The 27,753-nt window shown below is 39.8% G+C and overlaps 1 pseudogene; it reads right to left on the bottom strand.

Moving 5' to 3' along the window:
• Positions 1 to 509: 509 nt before the first annotated feature.
• LOC149267223 (kinesin-like protein KIN-14F) overlaps positions 510 to 27,753 on the bottom strand; it is a 299,154-nt pseudogene continuing 271,910 nt past the window's right edge.

A 27,753-nucleotide genomic window follows, 5' to 3' on the forward strand; every position in this document is an offset into this window, starting at 1 on the left:
TGCCGTTTTGTTTGCCTATCGGCGTCTCATTAAGCCTGGATCTCTCCCCTGAATCTACCAACTTGTCATCGTGGATGCCCATACCAAAATTATAAATACCATTTTGTACCTGTAAACAAAAGTCATCATCAATGGACCGATAGAACTTGATAGCAGGGACTTCAAAAGAGAAATTTTTAAAAATTCTTAATACGCCCGTACCTCAACTTTGCTTATTCCAGGTGCTTCAAGGCTCCATCTACGATTTCGCACTGGCGTTTGGAGTTTGTATTTGTCAATAAGTCGAGATTCTCTCATATTTTGTAACTGTGCTACTTCTGCTTCTTTCCTCGCCAACACCTTCTTCAAACTGTCTACCTGCAAGTAAGGGAAAGCATAAAAGCTGAAATCCGAAACAGTATATGATATTTTTAATTTATGAAATAAACTGTTTGTAGTGAAAATGATGATAAATGCAAGGCTCTCTAAGCTCACAAACTTCTCCACTTTCTTTATTGAAACGTGCATACCTACTCTCTAAGCTCACGAACTTCTCCACTTTCTTTATTCAAACGTGCAGCACCAAGTTCAATAGAGGACACCCATTCAGCGAATTTAAGGGTGCTTATTGTCTCTCCATATGAATCTGGTTCAGGAATTATGTGCACAAACATCAGAGTCTTTTCTTTGCCCCCTGGTGTATGGAGGATTTGTATAATTCACAATGTCATATAATAAATTTGAAATAACGCTCAAACATAAAGGAGAAAGTAGGACTTTTTAAGGACTTGGTAATGTTTATAACCTAATGAATCCTGAAGCAATTGAGTCAATTTGCTATTTCGATATGGCACATGCGAATTCCTCCGTGCTAATGCTGCAATAATGTCTCCTAAAGATGAAAGGGACTTGTTTATGTATTGTGCCTCCTTAAAACGATCTCCAGTTACTTCAGATTTATCCACTCTCTCACTTCCAGCAAGATCTACCAAATTAAGGCAGCTATGAAGGTTACACCCAGAAACACGATCTGTACCTTGCACATGCACAATCAACACACTGCAAATAACACTGTTAGCAATGTACACCTTCAAAAAAATTACTAAAAATGAATATATTTTAAGACATGTTTAGATGTTATAGAAATGGTCGTAAGTTCTCAAACCTGTGAGAACGAATGCTGCGGTCATTTAGTGCAGTATAGCTAACAGTGCGATTCTTTTGGCCAAAATTCATCAAATCCAAAACATCAAAAGTTGCTTTAACAGGCATAAGTATAGCATCTGGTACATTAAATCCCTTATGACCACTATTTCGAATATCTAATGTGCAGGGAATTAAGGAATTACTAACATAACATGACTTTTCTATACTGAAATCTCTTGAACAACACCAAAATTTAAATAAAAACATGACAAAATGATATTTCTTACTTGAGGTCAATGATCCGAGAAGATCCCTCACTTGTTCGTTGTATATCTCTATCATTTGGAGCACACAGAGCAAACAGAGCCATCGGAGAGCTTATATGCATGCATTTAATAGCAGACGGAGTTATCGGAAGCCAAACTCATATATATATATATATATATATATATATATATATATATTATCGGGCCCGTGAAACCCATGTATGCATGCTTTAACACTATCGGCGGGCAAAACTATGAAATACGTGGCAAATACACTATCGGAGGCCAAAAACTCATGTATATATGCCTTTATACTATCGGAGGCAGAAAACTTGGCTTTAGGGCAAATACACTATCAGAGGTAGATTACGGACTTGTAAATATATGCACGGGAGTTTTGGGATCCAATCGGGTTCGGGACCTACATCGCATCGGCATATCAGAGCAAGAGTGTATCAATTGTTAAGCACCATTGTAAATCACCGATAGCAATCAGCGATATCGCATCGACATATCAGAGCCGGAGTAGATTAAGTGTTAAGTGCCATTGTAAATCGCTGATAGCGATTAGCAATATCACATTGGACCAAAGGAATAGTGTCGATAGTGCAGTCCATTGGGACCTCCGATCGCCGATAAGGCGATTTGATCTGGACCGTCAGATCTCATCGCTCTAGATCAACAGTCACAAATGCTTGGCGCGTTGACTTCGGTTTACGGTAAGTGTGCCGATAGGAAAAGGTAAAAAACAATGTTTTGGGGTATTTCTCAATGTATTTCTGTTTAAAAGGAAAACAGGCAGATATAGTTAAAAGGGTGATCCGCGGGGTGATTCGAGGTGCTTATGAATTCTCCAAGGACATTCCGATTCTAAAATGAAAAGGCATGGATCATGTGGAAAAGGTTTTGGGGCTGATTGCGATGAAACTGTGGAGGAGCAGATCCGATACAATATTAATGCGGGTGTATGGATTCTTGAAGTCCGCCCTTTAGTTTTTTGGTTGTGTTTCTCATATATTCCTGTATATTTGTGTTTATGCATTACGGGGGTTTTTTATGCCGAAAGGCCTATGATAACTGCTCCGATGATTCAGGAGGCTGAACGTCAGTTAAATGGGGTGCATCATGGCGATGGAGATTGCAATTGGGGCATAACACCTCCATTAAACTGAAAAACTCTGTGTATGCATGCAATCATTGTCAAAAGGAGTGTTGTTATAGTTAACCAGGAAGATGTGTTGTCCATGGATTATTTGGATCTCTTTAACGAATCTACGTGTCCCCAGAAGATTCGATGAACTTACACAGTGCAGAGAAAGCCACAGTAACTGAGGAGGAAGCCAAAGAGGCGGTGTAAGCGGAAACGATCAGTCAGAGGTGCTTGAAACACATAAAAACATAAACACAAGGAGAAGTGTGTGTTGTTGAATGTATAATCTGTGAGAGAAGAAGCCTAAGAACTGGCAAGAGGTGGGAGAGAGCAGAGGCGTATTGAAGAAAGGCAAAAGTTGAGCAGTGTTGGGTGCAGAAAACTGTAGCAAAACAGTTGATACCAGGTTTGGGTTGGAGCCCAAGAGATTGGAGCATCTAAACTAAATAGGATTGAAATCCTTGGGAGTTGGTGCTCCTAAGTGCAGAACTATTACAAGATAGAGTTGGTGCTCTGGAGGTTGGAGCCTCACTGAAGTCCAAGTTGGAGCTTGGCAACTAATTGCAACCAATTATATATATATATATATATATATATATATATATATATATATATATATATATATATATATATATATATGATATATATATATATATCATATGCATTTCATATATTTTTTTGTTAATAATAACATTAATTCTAGCTATCTGTTTCTGTGTTTCATATATATATGTATGTGTGTGTGTGTGTGTGTGCTTTTGGTAACAACAAGAACAACAACAAAAAAGAAATATTGATTCACCCCACCCCCCTCAGTATTTCCAACAATTGGTATCAGAGCAGGCTTCTTCATACTAGCCTAACAGCTTGAAGAAGGATCCGCAGCCATGATGAGAAATCACGAAGCATCAGGAAGACCTCCTTTGTCTGATGGCACTAACTTTGGTTTCTAGAAAAAAAGAATGACCTACTACTTGATGTCCCTTGGACCTGAAGTCTGGCATTTTTTTCAAAATGAATACCAAATGACTACCACTCTTCCAACAGATCAAGAAGAGAGGAAAGCCTACATCTCAAATTCAAAGGCCTTGAACTCCATCACTAGTGGAATCACTGATTCCGAGTTTACAAAATTCATGCACTGTACCTCTGCCAAAGAAATGTGGGAGAGGCTAGTTGGCTTATACGATGGAGACTCAAAAGTCAAGAAGGCAAAGCTTCAAACTCATAGAAGACAATTTGAAAGTCTGAGGATGGAATATGAAGAATATATTACAGCATACCTCCTCCGAGTAGCTCAAGTGGTCAACTCCCTTAAAGGATTGGACAAAAAAATTGAAGAAAGTATCATTGTTCAAAAGGTATTAAGATCTCTTCCAAACAGATTTGACTCCAAAATAAGCACCATAGAAGAAGCAAAGGATCTGGATACCCTCAATATGGATGAACTCCATGGAATCCTCACTGCCTATGAGATGAGGAAAGGTGGCCCAAGCTCCAAATATTCTGCGTTCAAGGCCTTAAAGTCAAAGAAGGGGAAAGAAAGGAATGACTGTAGTGATGAATCAGATGTGGAATCCGAATTGGCTCAATATGTACGAAAGCTAAAGAAAGGATCTAAGCTTAAAGGCACTTACCCTCTTATATGTTTTAAATGTGGAAAAATAGGTCATTATGCAGCAAAATGTCCTCATAAACATGATAGTGATGATGAAGGAAATTCTAAAAGAATGGAAAACAAAAAGAAAGGTTTCAATAAGAAGAACTTCTTCTCTAAGCAAGATGAGTCTGATGAGGATGAGTTTATGGTCATCGAAAAGAAATTAGATGAGGAAAGTGACCATGATGAAAACCAAGAAACATTATTCATGGCATTCACAAATGATTATGACTCAGGGATGGAAGGAAATGTAGATGAACTGTTGATAAGTGCCATTGAAGAAAATGAGAAACCACAGAATAAAATCATTTCTCTCAAAGTGGAAAAAGAGGAAACAAGAAGGAGAGAAGTTCTCTTGGAAGCAAAGCTAAAAGAAAAAGAAGAGACTTGTGAAGAACGTGAAGTCGAGATAGTGTCTCTAAGAAAGGAGTTGGAGAAAATTAAAAAGGGTTGTAAAAGCTCTCAAATACTTGAGACTATTCTAAAAATTCAAAAACCTCAACATGACAAGTTTGGAATAGGTTTCGAAGGTGAATCCTCAACCACTAAGAATAGTGTGAAAAGCTATGTCGATGCACTTTCCTGCAATCCAACAGAGGACAAAGTATGTTATCAAAAGCGCATCCCAAATCCAAAGAATGGAGAGAGAATTACTCCAAAGAAGAATGTGGGGTCAAATCATGGATACTGTAGCAAATACAAACCTGTACTCAACCAAGGGCCCATCTCAAATTGAAAGAATGAGGTAGGAGTAATTCCCAGGAAGGAAATCAACTCAAACGATGGCTGCTTCAATAGGTACAAAACCATCTTTCTTGGACACTGTTTTCACTGTAAAAACTTTGGTCATCAAGCCAAACATTGCATGGCTCGCAGAAGTGAAACGCCAAAGCTAAAGGACCAAATAATCAATTCATATGCCCCCAAAAGGAAGGGACAAATCAAAACCTTCAATTCATTTGATCCCTTGACCAAATTTGATATGATCTACTCATTCTACTACAATAATGGACACTATGAACAAAACTACCCACTCAAAGGAAGAAAGACGAGTAGTAAGAATTCCAACATAGATAAATGCGGCTTGGCTCTATATGCTCAAAATAATGAAAATCATTGGTTTGTGGATAGTGGGTGCTCCAGACACATGACAGGAGACAAAAGGAAGTTCGTCTCATTGATAAAAAAAGAAGGGAATGTGTCCTTTGGAAGTGGATATGGCAGAATTGCGGGAAAAGGAACTGTTACTCCGATCAATGGAAAAGGAAAAGCTCAAGATTCTTTGCTAGTAGACGGGCTCAAACACAATCTCCTGAGTGTCAGCCAAATCTGTGATCAAGGACATAAGGTTGTCTTCAGCACCAAAGACTGTGAAATAAGGAACTCTTCCTCAGGGGAACTTGTGGCAAAAGGGGTTAGAACACTAGAAAACATTTACATTTTGAACAAGATTCAAGAAAATAAATGCTACCTGAGTCAGACAGATGAAAGTTGGCTATGGCACAAGTGACTTGGACATACAAGCTTCAAAAATCTGATCAATATCAGCAAGATTAGAGCTATACGAGACATCCCAAGGTTGTTCAAACCAAATCAAGGAGTACGTGGTTCCCGTAAACATGGAAAGCAAACCAGAACCAACCACAAGACAAAGGAGCTCTCTACATCAAAGCCCTTGGAGATCATCCATACTAATTTGTGTGGACCAACTAGAAATCAGGCACTCCAAGGAGAAAGGTACTTTGTGTTATTTGTTGATGATTATACTAGAATGATGTGGATTGATTTTATAAAGTATAAATATGAAACTTTTGAGTGTTTTAAGAATCTAAAAGCCCTTGTAGAAAATGAAAAAGATTCAAAAATTAAGTGCTTCAGAATGGGCAGAGGGGGAGAATTCACATCAAACGAGTTTAGTGAATTCTGTAATATTCATGGAATTAAAAGGTAATTCCCTGCTGCCAGAACACCTCAGCAAAATGGGGTAGTTGAAAGAAGAAACTGAATAGTCCAAGAAATGGCAAGAACAATGTTATTAGCCGCAGACTTGTAGCCAAAATTCTGGAGAGAAGCAGTAGGGACAGTTGTCTATACATTGAATCGAACTCAATTAAGACCAAACTGTGAAAAAACTCCTTATGAGTTATGGAAAGGAAGACCTGCTTCAGTGAAGTACTTCAAGATCTTTGGAAGCAAGTGCTTCATAAAAATCAAGGATGGCTCACCAGGAAAGTTTGAGTCTCAGGTTGATGAAGGGATATTGCTTGGATACTCTACACGGAGTAAGGCTTACAAGTGCTACAATTTTCAACTAAAGAAAATAGTGGAAAGCATTGATGTAAAGGTTGATGAAGACCTTCCAGAAAAAGAAATTGAAAAACATGAAGATGATCTTCTCATTGAAGAAGAACCTAAAGAAGAAGAACCTGAAGAAGAAGAAATAGATGAGGAAGAAGAAGAAGAGGAGAAAGAACCACCTCATACCCCTTCAAAGATGAAGTTTATCCAGAAATATCATCCAGAAGAGCAAATTATTGGCAACAGAGATGAAGGGATGCAAACCCGAAGAAGGGTGACCATCACACCAAAGAGAAACATTATTGCTCTACTATCTATGATAGAACCAGAAACATTTGCACAAGCAAGTAAGGATCCTCATTGGGTAAAAGCCATGGAATAAGAAATGTCCCAAATTGAGAAGAACAAGACATGGGACCTGGTACCTCGTCCAAGGGACAAAAACATAATAGGAACCAAATGGGTGTTCAAAAATAAAATGAATGAGGAAGGACAGGTTATCAGAAACAAGGCAAGGCTTGTCTGCAAAGGCTATTCACAAATTGAAGGAATTGACTTTGAAGAGACATTTACACTAGTAGCTCATATGGAAGCTATCAGGATGTTCTTGGCATTTGCTTGCTCAAAAGGATTCAAAATCTATCAAATGGAAATCATCATTTCTAAATGGGGAACTCAAGGAAGAAGTCTACATGGAGTAGCCAGAAGGGTTTGATCTAACAGAAGGAAAGGACTTAGTCTGTAAGTTAAAAAAGGATTTATATGGGTTGAAATAAGCTCCTAGAGCTTGGTATACAAGATTGGATCACTATCTACAACAACAAGGCTTCAAAAAGGGAGTGGCTGGAAGTAATCTATACATAAAGACAGATGAAGTTAAGTTACTAGTTCCTCTTGTTTATGTTGATGATCTAATTTTTTCCAGCAATGATGATGAAATGAGCCATGAATTTTCTCAAAACATGTTAAAATAGTTTGAGATGTCAATTATAGGAGAGCTGTCTCACTTCTTTGGACTTCAAGTATCTCAAACCAGAGCAGGATTGTGTATATCTCAAACCAAATATCTAAAAGAAATGCTCAAAAAATATGGAATGGACGACTGTGCACCCATGAGCACACCTATGACCACAAACTACAAATTGAGCAAAGATGATGACTCCCCTCCAGTAGATGCAACTCATTACAGGTCAATAATTGGAGCCCTTCTATACTTAACAGCTACAAGACCAGACATAATGCAGGCAGTAGGAATGGTGGGAAGATTTCAATCTACTCCTAAACAATCCCATTTATTAGCTGTAAAAATAATTCTCAAATATTTGGAAGGAACTCCTGATTTCGGTCTTTGGTACCCAAGGAGCTCAACACTGATGTAACTGCATACACCGATGCTGATTGGGCTGGAAGTATAGATGATCGGAAAAGTACTAATGGAAATGTGTTCTTCCTGGGAGACTGCTTAGTATCCTGGCTCAACAAAAAATAATCATCCATATCATTATCCGTAGCCGAAGTCAAGTATATTGTTGTAGTAGACTATTGTACTCAGATACTATGGATGAAGGAAGCTCTAAAAGATGTCAACATATGTATATATCAATCGATTACCGTCTATTGTGACAACACAAGTGCTATCAGTCTCAGCAAATATCTAGTGATGCACTCAAGGACCAAACACATACTAATCAAGTATCATTCCTCCGTGAGCAAGTGTTAGAAAATTATATATTACGGAGCAATGGAACACATAAAATATTGCAAAAATATAAACACAGAAAATGCACAAAACAAGAGAGACACAGATATACGTGGTTCACCCAGTTTGGGCTACGTCCACCCCGAACAACCAGTCCTTCCTTTCTATTATCCAGCAAAATGAAGAGACACAACCTACAACAAATCCGCTGTAATATCCTCTGTTTTCTCTCACAGTCTCACCTCTCTGTTTCTCGCTCACAGAATACACATCTATCACACAGCCTCAAATACAATACCCTCATACAAAGACAGGGGTTGCCTTCTAGGGCAAAAAACCCTAAACTAAACATAAGTTCTACCATTAGATCATCCTCCTAATGAACGGCCCAGATTGACTAGAAATTACTATACTTTTACAAGGCAATTTTATAGTTGTTTTTAGCTTTGGGGGCGCTGCCCCCGAAACCCCCCGCCAGGGGGGACCTCCCAAAGGTCGCAGCCGCCCCCCCTGGACCCCCCCTGCAGTGAATATTTTACGGGCGGCGTTGCTGCCCCCATTTCGAACTGGGGTCCTATGTGGCAATACCTTTGAATATAGAAGATAATCAGGCTCCACACCCAACAATCTCCCACTTGGAGACTGATTGTAGCAACTCCACCGCTGCTCCATTTGCTGGACAATGACTCCTCTTTGGACCTGGTTGTTTCTCATCTTCATCGTCATCCTTGAAGACCAACTGAAACTGAGCATATTCTCAGTTTCTCCCTGGTTACAACTTTTGTTAGCATATCTGCAGGATTCTGGCTAGTGTGTATCTTTTCCAGCTTCAACTCTCCATCTTCCAACACTGACCGTATGAAATGGTACTTGAGCTGTATGTGTTTAGTCCTGGAATGAAATGTTGAGTTCTTTGCAAGATGAATGGCACTTTGGCTATCATTATATAACGTGCCCATATCATGCTCCTTACCCAATTCACCCATAAACCTTTGTAACCAAATCATTTCTTTACTAGCCTCTGTAGCAGCAACATACTCTGCTTCTGTTGTTGAAAGTGAAACAACACTTTGGATTTTTGAAACCCAACTGACAACTGTTCCTCCAACAGTAAATACATATCCTGTAGTGCTCCTCCTGTTATCTCTGTCACCTGCCATATCTGCATCAACATATCCTTGTAGGGAGATGTTTGAACCACCAAATCATAATGCTTGATTTGTAGTACCTTTCAAATATCTGAGAATCCATTTCACTACCATCCAATGTTCCTTTCCTGGATTGTTCATGTACCTACTTACAACTCCCACTGCATGTGCAATATCAGGCCTTGTGTAGACCATTGCATACATTAAGCTTCCAACTGTTGATGCATATGGAACTTTAGACATATAATCCATGTCTTCTTGGGTCTTTGGGCACATTTCCTTGCTAAGTTTGAAATGGCTAGCAAAAGGTGTACTAACTGGTTTTGCATTGTGCATGTTAAATCTTTTCAACACCTTTTGTATGTACTCATTCTGAGACAATGTTAATTTACGACTTTTTCTGTCTCTAGTTATTCTCATACCAAGGATTTGTTTTGCAGCTCCCAAATCCTTCATTGCAAATGAATTTGCCAATTTTCTTTTGAGCACATTTATTTCCTGCATGTTAGATCCTGCAACAAGCATGTCATCTACATACAATAACAATATAATATAGATGCCATCATTTTGCTTTTTAAAATAAACACAATGATCAGAGTGACATCTAGTATAACCTTGTTCAGACATAAACTTGTCAAATTTTAGATACCACTGCCTTGGAGCCTGTTTTAAGCCATACAAGCTCTTCTTCAACCTACACACTAGTTTCTCCTTCCCTTTCACCTCATATCCTTGTGGCTGCTGCATATATATCTCTTCCTCCAAATCCCCATGGAGAAAAGTTGTCTTTACATCTAACTGCTCAAGATGCAAATCTTCAGCTGCTACAAGACTTAAAATGGTTCTGATTGAAGTCATTTTAACAACAGGAGAAAATATTTCATCAAAATCAATACCTTTCTTCTGTGCAAACCCCTTCACCACAAGTCTAGCTTTATACCTCTGTTTTCCTCCATCTTCTTCCTTCAGCCTGTAAACCCATTTATTCTTCAATGTAGTTTTTCCTACAGGCAACCTAACTAAATCCCAAGTCTGGTTATGCATTAAGGAGTCCATCTCTTCTTCCATGGCTACCTCCCACTTCTTCCTACTTTCAACCTGCATTGCTTCTTCATAACATTCGGGTTCACCGGAATCAGTCAACAATAAATAATATAATGAAGGAGAGTATCGTTCAGGGGGTCTACTTATCCTGGTAGATCTTCTAACACCACCTTCAGGTGTTTGGGGTGCCTGTTGTTGTTGTGGTGGTTGTTGTTGTTGTGGTTGTTGATTATTATTATTTTCAGGCACCTTTCCTTTTTCAATGATTTCATCAAGAACTGCATATTCCTTGTTTTCCTTTTCCTGTTTCTTTTCCTGCAACTGATTCTTATACAAGACCTTTTCATTGAATATTACATCTCTGCTCCTAATGATTTTGTGATTTTCATAATCATATAAGCGATAACCAAAATCATTAACACCATATCCAATAAAGGTACATTTCTTTGACTTTGCCTCAAGCTTTGTTCTATTTTCTTTATCAATATGGACAAAGGCCTCACAACCAAAAGGCTTTAAAATAGAGTAGTTTACCTTTTTACCTGTCCATGCTTCCTCTGGAACACCACCATCCAAGGAACTTAAAGGCCCTCTGTTTATTAGATAAACAACAGTATCTACAGCATCTGCCCAAAACTGTAAAGGCAATCCTGCATGCAATCTCATGCACCTTGCACGCTCCATGATTGTTCTGATCATCCTTTCTGACACACCATTTTCTTGTGGTGTTCTTGGAACTGACTTCTCTCTGCGAATTCCATGCTCTGAATAGTACCTATCAAACTCTTTGCTGCAATATTCACCTCCATTATCTGATCTAAGACACTTCAATTTCTTTCCTGTCTCAATCTCAACCAAAGCTTTCCATTTCTTGAAAGTATCAAATACATCAGATTTATTCTTAATACAATAAATCCAAGTTTTTCTAGTTGCATCATCAATAAAAGTAACATAATAACGAGAGCCACCGAGAGATGATACCTGAGCAGGTCCCCATACATCTGTATGCACAAGCTCTAATTTTTCATTCTTCTTTTCTTTCCCAACTCTGAGAAATCTGACTCTCTTCTGTTTTCCATAAATGCAATTCTCACAGAAGTCCAAATCAGCATTCTTCAAACCCGGCAACAAATTCCTTGAGTGAGGAATCTTCATCCCCTTTTCACTCATGTGTCCGAGCCTATGATTCCATAATGCTGCATCTGCTCCTTTGGAAGTTCAAGCATTAACAGAGTTAGAAATACCATTGCATAAATACAATGTACCAACCTTTTCGCCTTTTTCTATTACCAGGGCTCCTTTGGTGACCTTCCAAGCTTTATCTGTGAAAGTTGTCACACAACCTTCACCGCCTAACTGCCCTGTTGAAATCAGATTTTTCTTTAGATCTGGAACATGCCTTACCTCCTTTAATAGCCATTGGTTTCCATTCTGTTGTTTTACAAGAACCTTACCCATTCCAACGATTTTACAGGGTTTATCGTCACCCAGACGAACTTGTCCAAAATCTCCTTGAACATAGTCATGAAAGTATTTCTTATCAAGTGTGGCATGGAATGAAGCCCCTGAATCTACCACCCAGGAATCAGTAATATTTTCGAAAGAAAGAATCAAAGCATCTTGTAACACCTCACCTGTCACATTTGCTTCATGATTGTTTTCTTGCTGTGCATCTCCTTCTTTTCCCTTCCGAGATCTACAATCTTTATTTAGGTGTCCTTTCTTTCCACATTTCCAGCACACTATCCCCGATCTGGACTTGGATCTGCCTTTCCTTGATTTACTGCAATATCCTGAGCTCTTTCCTCTTTCCATTTTTCTTCCTCTAGACTCTGCACTCAAAGCATTTCCCGATGTCTCACCGGAGCTTTTCCGTCGCATTTCCTCGCTAAGGATAGCACTGACAACATCATCAAACTTTAAAGTACTAGATCCAGAAACGGAGTTACTAATGGCCATTACCAAACCATTCCAACTTTCTGGTAATGAGCACAAGAATAACAGAGCTCTAACTTCATCATCAAAGTTTACCCCTACAGAACTTAACTGACTTGTAACTGTATTAAAATCATTGAAATGGTTTGCAACAGATCCATATTAAATAACCTTCTGACATATTCATATTAAATAACCGTTTCATAAGAAATACCTTGTTTGAGGTCGAGGGTTTTTCATATAGTTTCGACAACGTCTGCATCAAACCCTCTGTCGTGGTTTCCTTCGAAATGTTGAAGGCGACTGACGCAGCAAGGCACAACCGTATTGTTCCGAGTGCCTTTCTATCAAGAAGGCTCCATTCTTCATCTTTCATACCCGTCGGCATCTTTGTTTTCCCACCCAATGGTAGGTATAGATCTTTCCGATACAGATAATCTTCCATCTGCATCTTCCACAGCGAGAAGTTTTGGCCGTTAAATTTCTCGACCCTAAACTTACCATCTTCCGCCATTGCTCCCACTCAAACCAGGAACCCATATTTCCTGTGAGTTTATCAACCAAATAGACCTTCGGCTCTGATACCAGTTGTTAGAAAATTATATATTACGGAGCAATGGAACACATAAAATATTGCAGAAATATAAACACAGAAAACGAACAAAACAAGAGAGACATAGATATACGTGGTTCACCCAGTTTGGGCTACGTACACCCCGAACAGCCAGTCCTTCCTTTCTATTATCTAGCAAAATGAAGAGACACAACCTACAACAAATCCACTGTAATATCCTCTGTTTTCTCTCACAGTCTCACCTTTCTGTTTCTCGCTCACAGAATACACATCTATCACACAGCCTCAAATACAATACCCTCATACAAAGAGAGGGGTTGCCTTCTAGGGCAAAAAACCCTAAACTAAACATAAGTTCTACCGTCAGATCATCCGCCTAATGAACGGCCCAGATTGACTAGAAATTACTATACTTTTACAAGGCAATTTTACAGTTGTTTTTAGCTTCGGGGGCACTGCCCCCGAAACCCCCCGCCAGGGGGGGCCTCCCAAAGGTCGCAGCCGCCCCCCCCCTGGACCCCCCCTGCAGTGAATATTTTACGGGCAGCGTTGCCACCCCCATTTCGAACTGGGGTCCTATGTGGCAATACCTTTGAATATAGAAGATAATCAAGCTCCACACCCAAAAGCAAGTAGTTGAACAAAACATCGTTCTAGAACATATCAGTACTAAGGAATAGATAGTTGATATTTTCACAAAACCTCTTCCTCGAGAGGCATTCGAACATCTGCGTCAAAAGATGGGGGTTATCTCTTTATCATCACTCAAGTTCATTTATAAAGATGTAGCAGGACAGGGGGATCAGTTTGACAGGGGGAGTCCGTATGCATTCCTTTGCAATTGATGTCAAAGGGGGAGAGTAGAAGAATATTGCCATCAATAACAAAGGGGGGGATTGTTGGACACAGATTGTCATTGATGTCAATATGGAAATATTAGAGGAGCAGATAGAGCAACCAGAGGAGATAATAGAGCACAGAGCATTCAGAGCCATAGGAGGAAGCAATCAGAGCAAAGAGGCATATCGAAGCCAAGAGGAGCCACATATGTATATGGAGAATATAGAGCAAACAAAGCCATCGTATGTATATGTCATATGTATATGCCAAAGCAGAGCAGCACACAGAGCAAACAGAGCAAGGAGGCATATCGGAGCCAAGAGGAGCCACATATGTATATGGAGCACACAGAGCAAACAAAGCCATCGTATGTATATGTCATATATATATGCCAAAGCAAAGGAGCAAACAGAGCATACAGAGCCATCGGAGAGCTTACATGCATGCATTTAACAACAGACAGAGTTAAAGCTGAATATATATATATATATATATATATATATATATATATATATATATATATATATATATATATTTACGTTATCGGGCCCGTGAAACCCATGTATGCATGCTTTAACTCTATTGGTGGGCAAAACTATGAAATACATGGCAAATACACTATCGGAGGTGGATTGCGGACTTGTAAATATATGCATGGGAGTTTTGGGATCCAATCGGGTCCGGGACTTATATCGCATCAGCATATCGGAGCGGGAGTGTATCAAGTGTTAAGCGCCATTGTAAATTGCCGATAGCGATCAGCGATATCACATCGGCATATCAGAGCGGGAGTGTATTAAGTGTTAAGCACCATTGTAAATCACCGATAGAGAGCAGCGATCGGACCAAAGGAATAGCGCCGATAGTGCAGTCCATTGGGACCTCCGATCGCCGATAAGGCGATTTGATCTGGACCGTCAGATCTCATCGCTCCAGATCAATGGTCACAAATGCTTGGCGCATTGACTTCGGCATACAGTAAGCGCACCGATAGGAAAAGGTAAAAACTAGTGTTTTGGGGCATTTTTCAATGTACTTCTGTTTAAAAGGAAAACAGGCGGATATAGTTAAAAGGGTGATCCGCGGGGTGATTCGGGGTGCTTAGGCATTCTCCAAGGACATTCCGATTCCGAAAGGAAAAGGCATGGATCATGTGGAAAAGGTTTTGGGGCCGATTGCGATGAAACTATGGAGGAGCGGATCAGATACAATATTAATGCGGGTATATGGATTCTTGAAGCCCGCCCTTTAGTTTTTTGGTTGTGTTTCTCATATATTCCTATATATTTGTGTTTATGCATTACACAGGTTTTTTAGGCCGAAAGGCCTATGATAACTGCTCCAATGATTTAGGAGGCTGAACGTCAGTTAAATGGGGTGCATCATGGCGATGGAGATTGTGATTGGGGCATAACACCTCCTCTAAACCGAAAAACTTTGTGTATGCCTGCAATCATTGTCAAAAGGAGCATTGTTACAGTTAACTGGGAAGATGTGTTGTTTGTGGATTATTTGGATCTCTCTAATGAATCTACGTGTCCCTAGAAGAGTCAGTGAACTTGCACGGCATAGAGGAAGCCACAGCGACTGAGGAGGAAGCCAAAGAGGTGGTGTAAGCGAAAACGATCAGTCAGAGGTGCCTGAGACACATAAAAACAGAAACACAAGGAGAAGTGTGTGTTGTTGAATGTATAATCTGTGAGAGAGGAACCCTAAGAACTGGCAAGAGGCACGAGAGACCAGAGAAGCAGGGGAACTGGAGAAAGGCAGAAGCTGAGCGGTGTTGGGTGCAGAAAACTGTAGCAAAGTAGTTGATACCAGATTTTGGGTTGGAGCCCAAGAGGTTGGAGCCTCTGAACTAAACAGGATTAAAATCCTTGGGAGTTGGTGCTCCTAAGCACATAACTATTGCAAGATAGAGTTGGTGCTCTAGAGGTTGGAGCCTCACTGAAGTCCAAGTTGGAGCTTGGCAACTAATTGCAACTATATCTATCTATATATATATATATATATATATATTGTATTCATTTCATTCCATTGTTTTTGTGTTAATAAAAGCATTAATTCTAGCTATCTGTTTCTGTGTTTCATATATATATATGTGTGTGTGTGTGTGTGTGTGTGTGTGTGTGCTTTTGGTAACAACAAGAACAACAAAAAAAGGAAATACTGATTCACCCCCACCCCATTCTCAGTATTTCCAACAAGTAGTGGATAAGTTCAACATGCATTGTGGTTAGCTTCGCATAAACAAATATTCCTACTTGCATTCATATAACAATGTAAAACACATAGATCCAAGCATCAACACAACATTAAATCGTAAACCCAATATTCAACATAACATAATCGTATGCATTCATAACAGAAGTAAAATAGCTCATATGTAGGTAATTCCAGAAAAAATATCTTTATGGATATTCATATCTCCTTTACAGACTCTAACTACCTTGTGCACACAACTGCAGGGGTTTGCGCACTCAGCTGCAGACTTCTACCCTAGGCCTCTACGCACTCAGCTGCAGAGCCTCTTTCCTACACTAAGATTCTTTGTTCTTAGCACTCACAGACCCATTAGATCAATGACTCTTCAACCATATCTGAACTGAACTAACTGGACTACTAAAACTCTTCTAAGACTTCTCTTTTTATACAATCTCGTGGTTCGCGGACCAAGGATGAATCTCATACAACCGACACAAGTTACATAAACTAATGGAGGAAACCCTTGATGACACTTTACATCTTCACGCTTCACGACCACAAAATTTGGAGACTTTACATTCTTTATGAAAAACTTGGGCCTTTGACCCCAAAACTTGGGCTTTTAACCCCAAAATTGACCCTAGGGGACCTGTTCCCAACACCTCCTCAGGGAATATTTTTTGTCCTTGTCATGGCTTTGCTAGTTCTCCCTAATATGACTTTGGGGATCCCAGTATGGTACATTGATCCCCCTGCAATCACTTTTCCTGGTCAGCTAGGGCCTTATCATGGTTTTACCCCAATTCAACCGGTCCCTACAGCCCATGCCGCTGCTCCAATTCCACTGCAACCGCAACAGGAACCCACTCCTGTTGCGAAATCATCCAGATAGGGGGGCAAATCCAAGAGTAAAGAACCTAAGGATAAGGCTCCCCAAGCTCCTCCATCCCCAAAGCCCCAAATTTGTCACCTCCATGCGCTTTGTGTAAAGTTGTTGGGCACGCCACCAATAATTGTCATGAACCTCCTCATCCCAAACCTTTGGTTCATGAAATGTTCCCTGAGTCAAATATCCCTGAGGCCCATGTTACCTTACCAGTTCCAGCCAAGAAACTTAGAACGTTATACACAAATCACCCTTGTGCCTTGTGCAATCATCATGGTCAATATTCCCATTGTTTCCCTCGTCTCGACAAATTTCACAATTTCCTTGAGGCACTTCGCGAATACGAGACCACTCGTAGTGGAAGACCTACTCCTCTACCTATGGAATCTAGTACCATAGGTAAACTAGAACAGGGGGACTCTGGTACCACCATCGTGATCCCTCCCCTCGATGTCGAGATGACGGACTCCACGGGCCATATCCTTTACCTGTCGTCATCCTTGAGTTCCTCGCAGGCAAACCTTTCTGAGGTTTCTGCGCGCGCTTCTATTGAACCTCTTTCGACAAAATCCCAGGTCTCAACATCTGTAGATCTTCCATCTACTAGATTTTCATCTACCATTCCAGATGATGCGTATGTGAAACTTATTTCTCAGGTTGATACACTAGGTACAACCGCCGCATCATGTAGTCAGTCTTCCTCCTGTCCGCCCATCTTCCATTCTGATGGGGACATCATGGAAGCTATGTCTAAGCTTAATTACCCTTTCGCTTAAGCAAGGGGGCATATCTTTTGGAGGATTCTAAAGGCCATTTCCTTCCTAATCCTCCCAATGCACTCTACCTCAAGAAATTTTCCTCATAACATATCCCTTTGATTTGCACGTCTTTACTTCTGTCACAATGTTAGGTAGGTTGCATCATCTCATCCGTTGTCTTTGGCATCTTTCATATGGATCCATCATCCACATCGCATATTGTTTATGCTGACGATGCGAGTCTCTTCTCCAGGAATATAGCCTTGACAGCCTGGGCCATTTTTACCCCCTTGCATACGTTAGTCCTTTCGAACAGCGTGTGCATTGGATCTTCCACCAATAACGAGGTTGAATATGATGCAGTGATAACTTTGTTAGTTGATGCCCTCGCTCATCGCATCCTTCATCTTCATGTTCATTTATATTCCTTGCTACTTGTCATGTAATTGAATGGTGTGTATCATGTACATAACCAAGTCCTATTTAGAAAATATCTATGAGTTAAGTTTTTGGTACGTGAATTTGAAACCGCCGCTTTTAGTCATGTCCCTAGAGCTCAAAATAACTATGTAGATACCATTGCAAATAACAGTATAGATTGGCATTTATCACATGTATACCACAGAAGACAACCATAAACACAACACAGGGCGAACCATCATTGTCATATAAAAATGCATAATCATATTATGTATCACATAAAACATATAATATAATTGGAGTCCACCACTCTAAATACATCCAGTAAGCCCATAGCATATTGGGGGGCAGATATGTCCCTACATCTCCTTATCATCCTTTGGAGGATTTCATGCCAAGTTGGGCCAAAATTCTTGAATCCCTTTTTCAAGCACTCAAAACATAATGGCGCTCCACAAACTCCTCCTGCCAAGGGGCATCATTCCCACCTTTTCATACCAAATCAGTCCCCTCCATCACATATGTTTGCGGGAAGTATCCCATGCTTGAGGGCATGATGGTTTTCCCTTGGCCATTTTCTCAATTGATTAAAGTCTTAGCTTAGATCCCACCAAATATAGGTATGGTCGATTATCCTCCCATTCCTTGGATAGTTTGTCCTACCAACCTCTCCAGTGAGCCATATGTACATCGCATATCGTAGACATTTGATATTATATCTTCAAATATTCTACTCTATGTCCACATAGTCCCCATGTTTGACTTAGTGGGTGAGAATTATTCTAGACCTCCTCTAGTAGTTCATTCTCGTTTTCCTCTTCCCTTACTTCTTCACCAGGAACCATTGTTCCAAGAAGCATTAAGGCCATATTTAGACAAGTAAGGCCACTTTCCTGAAAGTCACAGATCTCGATTCCGATGGGCAGTTTTTCCGCTATGATCTCCACAAGAATTAGGGCCTTCTCCTCCTCTCAAATTGGAGGGAAAACACCCTTGTTTAGGAAAACCCACAGTTGTTATGTCACACATTGCGACCAAACCGTAGCTCTACTTGATGAACTGGAAGCACCATTGGAAAAATATCACCAAGTACTCTAATGGGTCTCTCTTAGTTTTTTGATGATTTGAAACTTCACCCAGAAGCCATTTTTCCAAGAAGGGTCACTTCGTCACCTCTCAAAATCGAATTTCTTCATATGTGACACTTGTACCTTAGGGACCACTTCCCCTAATACTTTTCATCTCACCTGTCGATTTTCATCATGCATAACCATCATTTAGTCATGCTTTCATGGTCCCCACCGAGCCTATTCTGTGTGGCAGTGTCATCGAGTCACCCTTGTTCAGAGCATCTGTGATGAGTCACCCTTGTTCAGAGCATCTGCGATGAGTCACCCTTACATCCATGGAGTTTGTTTCATGTCCCATTACATCATGTCAAAATATTCCATCCATATTTGCATATCATTCATCCCATGTTGCCCATTTTGGCCTCCAGTCATACTGTCCACCATCCCCTTCGGAGTTGAACCAGTCATTGTCAAGTCAACCACGCACTTTATGCTCTAACAAGGGAAGTCGTCTGTTTTTCCCTCAGTCCCACTTTTTTCCATTGTCCTTGGTGTTAGTACATCAGTCACATTAATATTTTACCTCGTTCCTTAGTTGAGGATCCTCATTGCCTCACCTATGGCGAGCCCTATTCTGTCGACATCAGCACATCTATTCTAGAAGAACGACCTAAAGGGTGGTGTATCTTGGTTCCAGCTTCCACTCCCGTTCGATGCCTCAGATCAAGCAAAGGGAATCATCATTTCCCTTTGAATTGGTTGTTTCATGCTCGTGATTCATACACTTGATGGTCTAGTGATGCAGCAGATTGTACCAGCGATTTCTCGATAGCCCTCCAGGTAGCCCCCCACATGTCCGAATGCATTCCTATTATGCTACAGCCTTAGATGCAATTCCGCAGATTTGATGGGTTCAGTTCCTACCAATCGTAGTGTTCATAGCATGGATGTCTCCTTCAGACGATCCATTCAATTTTGTAGAGCCCTTCCCTATTCAGCAGGGCTTCCTCGGTTGTTCTACCCTCCCTCCCACCCATTTTTTAGGGAAGGGCCATTATATCTCGTGTACTCAGATATTATTGTATTCAGTCATAACTCATGTTTTTCCAGGTGCATTATGTATATGGGACACATTGTATTATTTCTTGGTTCAGTTATGCTAGCATGTCATGTACCATCCAGCATGTACTTTATTGCTCAGTTTTATGTTTCTAAGCACATCATTATTTTTGTACTAAGTTATCTTGGCGGGTATAGGTATGCCTCCCCTGCCTCACTGAGATCTAGTACTACAACATCAAAGAAGACTTGCATTGGTCTCGCCCCCTCTATCCCTATCCTATTTCACTTCAGCTCTATTGGTCTCTCTCTCTCTCTCACTCCACTTTGATGTCTAGTGATTGTGTCTTTACAACGTACTTCGGCCATACGTTTTGCTCCTAACACTCGTACGTTGGGGGGCAATCTGTTATCACCAAAAAAATTGATCATCTAGCCTAATTTACTAGATAGATCAAAGTACACCATGTAAGGCCAATTTTACCATGGTAAAATTGCTTTCACTGTGAAAAATTACTTAATAAACCACATTTGTTAAGTAATTTATAATTAAACCCATGAAGAATAATTAAATAAATCACTATTTATTTGATTATCTTCTAGGAATAATTAATTAAACCATTTATTAATTAATATTCCTTGTCATATTTTACTCAATTATGAAAAATAAACAAATAAATTATTAATTATCTTTTTTCTCTAGAAATAATTTATTAATCACTAATTAATTATTATTCCTTGTCAAGTTTGACTAAATCTCTCAAGAATAATTAAATAAATAATTATTTTTTAATTATTCCTTAACAATATTTCTTGAGATGGTAAATAAATCATTTATTTATTTATTATTTCTAAATAAAAGCTTAAATGCTTTTTCCCTCCTAACCAAATATAATAAAATATTCCAAGTGGTTATTCTTAGAATGAGGTTAATAATATTTTATTATTACTCATTATTCGAGGATAACTCAATATTTTGTTATAAATAGAAGGGTTTTCCATTCATTATTCACTTTTGATTATTTTCGTTGTTGCACTCACTGTTGTAACTCTGATTATTATCATTGTCACACCATTTTTCTTTCCCATTTGAGTTCTCACTAAGCTAAAACATTTTAATTGTTGGTTTTACACATTATAGAGGAGAGAGACTCTATCAAAAGCTGAAGACATTTGAGGATAGCCAAGAACCCATCCCATAGAGGCGGACTGGAAACATTTATGTGTTCCCTTCAGAAGTGTTGTTTAATAAAATATATTCTTTATATATCAGGTTTTCGTTGGATTATTGGAGTTCCCGCATTTATTACTATTTCATTTTGTTGTTTAACTATGATTGTGGCATAGATCAGGGCTTTGGCAGGTTTTGTTTCTATCATTTGCTGCAGATCTACAATGTTTAGCAGCCATTTATATTGTTGAGACTGTTTGTCATCCACAACCTTAAAGAGATTTCTTTTCGTACACATATGAGAAGAAAACACTATAAAATTGTTCTTTAGTAGAAACTAGTAAATCACTATGGCATCAGGTACACATACTTTTTTATTAGCAATAGAAACTCACTCAACATAAAGCTACCTTAGCAGCAAATAAATTAATAGCAACCATACAACTCTATGTAACTATTATAACCAACTCTAAACATCAGAGAACTAGACAAGCATTTTAAAACCCTTAGCAAAGTACTTTGTCCATGTAGCCATACAATAATAGTGTATATATTCAGTCTCTGGTCATCAATCTCATCGCATAGGGCAAGATCACTCTCAATTCACCACACACACACAATGTATTCATTCACCCTCCTTACACAACTAATTTCACTTGATCCAAATTGCTTTATTTCACTCCATAAGCGGGTTCCTTTTGTTTTACATTGCTTAGGAGTGTACTATATAATACTTCAGGCTACCATTAATCGTAAACTATGCTCACACTGTCTAGTGGATGGTTCAATACTCAACACTAAAAATGCACAACATCCAATCTAAATCATTGCTCCACTCTAGCTCTAACGGTCTACAAGATCATACACCTAGACTTTCAATCCAACGCCTTTGTGGACCAGATCATTCACTCACTATAACTGGATCAACACATATGCACCAGGTGGGACATCAAATCACACTTCACATTACCCAAGTTATCATTATTCATATTAGCCAATGATCTTGCATTTTGCACAATTTGATGCATCACATAACTTTGATAATGACATCGCACAACACTTCTATGCTCGACTCGATCTTTCATACTCTATTGTTTTAATACCATCAATCACACGTGATATGATCCTTACTTTCTTATTTATTCACTAGTATTGCTCCAATTCTCTAATTCTCAACCATATTACTCAAAAAATACCCAACACCAAACTATTCAATCCACACATTTATTTTTCAGACCTAATCAATGGTTACACACATTGAATACATTCCACTTCAGCCAATGATCTAGTCAATTACACACCTCAGTGGCTCAATCAAATCACATTATAATGAACAATTCAAATCCACCTTTTATTACCAAGTCAGGTTAGCAATCATGACCAAATCAAAATGTTGCGCATACTAGATCAATTACTCGAAGACCATGGGTAAAGTCCATGGGATAACTCATTGTTTTATTTTACATGCTATAATATGCATACACGAATTACCCATTGGTAATTGAGGTTGCAGATTGATGAGCGCCAGTATTGCAGCAAGGATGCTACAACTCCTGGGCTACCAACTTTACTTATCAACCCGGGGTTCGTACAAACTTGGAGGTGACAGTGCTATATGCACAAGTAAAAGTGAAGGTCCTGCCTGTTGTCACTATTCATCTGGCGAGAGACCCCAGGGGTTCCAAGCTAGACTTCTATAATGTTAGAAGAAGCTTGATTCTTTAATGGAAGAAGAGAAAATCTATTCTAAGAGAGAGCTACTCTACTGTTGTAATGAAGAAAACAACATGTAACGCTAAAGCACACCATAACCTAATTAACCATTTAAACAGCTACGCTAAGCAGAATTGCTAAATCAACACTAACCTAATGCTGCTATCTAAGTTACATAAGTAAATAGCAACAAAATATACCAGTGTGTAAGCAAGGAAGTTGAACTATATCTGTTTTCAAGCGGATGAGAAATCAGAGATCGAAATCGGTGAAAGGAGGACGTAAGGAAGCAGCAGTGCATAAGAACCATTGGATCAGTCGGGTTAACGAAATATGAATGGCGAAGAAAGTATCGCAGGAGGTTACGTAAATAGATGGATAGATCGATCAACGAACAGGGTTAACGGAAGATGAGCGGCAGAGATCTTATCGCAGGAGATTAAGTTAATGGATGGACAGATAGGATTAACAGAAGATGAGCGGCGGAGATCGTATCACGGAAAAAACGTGCGGAAATGATGGAGCGGTCTTCGAAGGTGGTAAGAAGTTTCTCGTGCGCCCTAAAAGCTGTAAGCGGATTTCTAAAATTTTACGTGATTAGCCTAACTGGGTGACACATAGCACAGGAAAACCACTTTTCTCACGCGCTCTCGGTCCAATAATGGTCGTGTAAGATTCCGCGCGAGATTGCGCGATAGCCATTGTATCATGCGCGTTTGATTAATGGTGGAGATTTGCCAAGCTAGTTGGCAAGTGGGTGACGCGATAGCCATTGGATCGAGGGCGCGACAGATCGACAGTGGATATTTTGAGTGCATAAATTACTTGCAAGACTTCATTGGAGATTGCACGATAGCCATTGGATTAAGTTAGACAGATCGACGATGGAGCTTTAAAGTGCATAAAGTCAAGCGTTGAAATGAATCAGACGGTGATTGGTCAGGTTTGTTGTGGATCGGACGGTAAGGAAATTATGCATGAAGAAAGTGCTGAAGGAGATTTCAATGAAAATGACGAAAAAACTAGTGAGAGTGAGGGTGGATGGAGACTGATGGAAAAATATGACAGTGAAATGAACCAAGTACTAAATCAAGACATCAAACTCCAAATCTCACGCAAGAACTAGAAATCTATGTTTTTGGGGTTGTTGAAGGGTCTCTTCCTCAAGTCATGGTCCCAGAGGGAGGAGGTGAGGCCGAGACACCTGCTAACAACCTTAAGGTGATCTTTTTCTCCTGGCTAACCTGCTAATTGAAAGAAGGCACACATGAAAGAAAACTAAAACACAACCAATCTACTCTATATTGTTGTAATGGAAATGTAGCTACTTAAGAAAATGAATAATTAAACCATGAATCATCTACTCTATACTGTTGTAATGGAAATGCAACTACTTAAGCAAATAAACAATTAAACCATAAATCTATGCTAGCATAACAGTACAATAAAGAGGAGCTTTGGCTGCTAGGGTTGGGCCCTAACCCAAGAGCCTCAGCCCTATGAGTTAACTCAGTGCTGGCTCGAAACAAAACTCATTTTTATTATCAAAACAACGGATTACATCAAAAACTGTCACAAGTCTTGGAGCTCGAAAATAGAGTAGAGTTCTACAATAAAAAAATCCCCGAATCCTACTGAGGTCCTAGGCCTCTCTACTTATACATCTGAAGTCTCCAATGACTTCCTTAAAATTAGGGAGGCTCGGCTCCCAACTCGAGATAAACTGGTGCTTTGACTTTCACTTTCTCAATTGCCTTCTAGTCCTCATGATTTGGTTGTTTGCACTCCAAGCTGATGGAGGAATATTCGAATGGAGGGGTAGTAAATGAGGAGGATTTGCCTCCTATAATTCCTCTCCCTTGTCCCATTCCATTTTTGACCAAGGTCTTTGCCAAAATCCCTTGCTTTTATCCTTTATTCCTAGATTAAATGCACATTAGACCACAAAGAAAAATATCCAACTCTAACTCATCTCATAAACAAAATATAATCAAAAGTATGCAATAAGTTGTGAGAATAGTTGGTTTGACTAAGCTAGGAGGTGAATTAAGGCCCATATAATTACTCAATGATGAGGCTCATCATCACCCCCCCTACTGAAAGTGTTTCTCATCCTCTGAGCAACTTAGTCAATGGCCATGTCCTTCATGGATCTGGTAGCCTCTCTGACATCCCATGCCTCTGTTGTGGTATCTTTTTCTTGTTCATAGAAGCCTACTTTCCTTTCTACTTCTTCCCATTGACTCTTTTCCTCTTCTTCTTTTCTCCCTTCTAGCATCCCTAGGAGTAGTGGTGGATTGAGTTTTAGGCATATCCAATTGACCTTCAACCTTTGCATTGATTTCTTATACATAGGTGTCCTGTTGAGTACCTCTCTCAACCTTTGAGGGGAGTGATATTCTCTGATCTTCAAGCTGTGTAGGAGTGTGTTCCATCTCCTTAAGTAGGCATGCATACTATCATCTCCTAGCAGCCTAAACATATCCTCAAAATGTGAAATTGCTTGCTCTTGGGTAGCAAGATATCTAGGTGTCAGCTGAGGATCATTTGCAGTTAGATTACGGGTGCTGATTAGGGCCATGGGATTTGATTGTTTAGCTCTAATGAAAAGAGGTTCATTTTTCTCTCTATCCAATATTATTTTCATCTCTGCAGCCCTTGACTCCTCATGGTTCATCAATGATGCCAAAGCCATTAATTGTAGATCTCCTAGCTCAGCATTAGGATCCCAAACATTCATGTATGTGAGGGCCATGTTGTGCCAGTAAAACTCAGCCATTTTGGCCCTATCCTCTAGTGTACTTTGATTACAAAGATCAATAAACTCCCTGTAGTCCTGAAATGGCATGGTGACCCTTTGTGCTAGTGTTTTAATTTGAAATTGCAGCCATTGTTCTCTGAGGTAAAGAGCATAGGATTTAGCTGGCATCCTACACTAGATGGCCTCCAAGGAGAGGTTGGCCATACATGCTAGTTGGTTTTCCCTTTCCTGCAGTTGTCCTCTCAGCCATGCAAATTCCCTCTCAAGTTGATCTCTCATTATTGCTTCTCTGTCCCTGAAGCCACTTAGCTATCTTGTTTCTTTCTTCTCCCCTACCTTGCTTTCCAATTTTTGTGCTTCCTGTAGTTTTTGTTGTGGATCCTATAGGATGACCTTACCCTTTAAGGAATTTGATGTTGTACTAGGCCTCCTTGCATAGGTGATTAGTAACTTAGGGGAAGGCATTTTTTCTCTTGTTGTAGGGGAATCTTCAATCTCAATAGGGATTTTTGTTGATATTTATGGCTTCCCTTGTTTGATTCTTGTGATCTTTCTTGTTCTGAAATATAGAGGGGTTTGCCTCCTTCTTTTCCCTTTTCGTTTGACTGGGGTGTTGAGAGCAGTGATGGGCATTGTTGCCTCCCTCTCAAGGACTGAGACACCCTTGGTGACTCCTCCTTTTGTTCTTCCTCTTCTTTTTCGATGCCTTCTTCCTTTTGATGTTCTTTCTCATCTCCATCAGTTTCTTCCTTCGTTTCCTCCTCTGTTTCAGCATCATCCTTCTTCTCTTCTGCTTCATCATGTTCCTCTGTATTAGTTTCTTCTTCATCCATTCATCCCCATCTAGATCTGTATCTTCCTCTTCTTGTTTTGCCTCCTCCTCACTGACAGAAGGATTAACATCATAGGTGAGGGTTTTGATGTCATCCTCTGCTAGTAAGTCTCTGAAGGCTGCCCATGTTATGGGGATCCTGAGGTTTTGGAGGGAATCCTCAATGAGGATCTTGATGAACCCATGGTGAGCCAATTGTTGGGAATTCCCTTTCTTTACTTTGTTGCTAGAGTCTATGAGTGATTGCATCAAGAAATAGGGTATGTTGAGTCTTTGGTGAACTGGTGTCTCTACCCCAAATCTTAATTCTTAAAGCATCCTAAAATGGTAGCCATAAACAACATTGTATCTATGGAATGCTAGATGAGTTCACGGGGTATGGTGAATGAGGTGGACGGTAATGACTGAGGGTGGCGGATGACGTGGAGGAGATGAGATGGAGTGGAGCGATGGTGGTGGCCCGCTATGGGGGTAGGGAGTGTACGGGATGTTCATCGAACTGGAATCCCTGCAGTAATCTCAGGCAATAGATCTCGGTCAAACACCTTAACGTCATGGTCAACTATGAGGGTTGAGCCTGAGTTATAACTTGTGCTCATTGCTCTCCCGCAGAGAACTTTATCTGCCTCTCAAACCCATGCTTACTTAAATCTTGTGCTACCGCTCGAACTTTAATATGGGTCGGAGCCCCACCTTACATCAGACTCTTACATTCCCTTTTGATTTTAGAAAGAATTTCCTTTTTTCCACCTGACTGTCTGCTTTGTCGAAGGTGGCGAGGTTAACTGGCCACCTTTTCACTTATAAACCAACTACCTCGTAACCTTTACAACTTTTGATCAAATGATGCATATGAGAGAGAGAAGGATACTTACATGTGGTCTCGATGCCACGCTACATTTGTCGAAGATCATAGGTGCTGCGTTGTTTATTTTTTGCATGGTCATTCTTCTTCCTCCTCTACTGTCTGTTGATGGTATCTGTGACTGAAGATATGATGTTGTTGCTGATGTGGAGCTCCTGGATCATCCTAGTGAAGACCTGTAGCAGATGACTAATATTCTGTGGGATAAGCTACTAGAGGATTTCCTACATGATGTCTTGTAGCTGCTTCTCCCTTAGAATTTCTCAATTATGTT

Source organism: Pinus tabuliformis, chromosome 6, assembly GCF_031772625.1.
Source record: "Pinus tabuliformis cultivar Carrire ecotype Pingquan chromosome 6, CPIR1, whole genome shotgun sequence".
Taxonomy (NCBI): Eukaryota; Viridiplantae; Streptophyta; class Pinopsida; order Pinales; family Pinaceae; genus Pinus; species Pinus tabuliformis.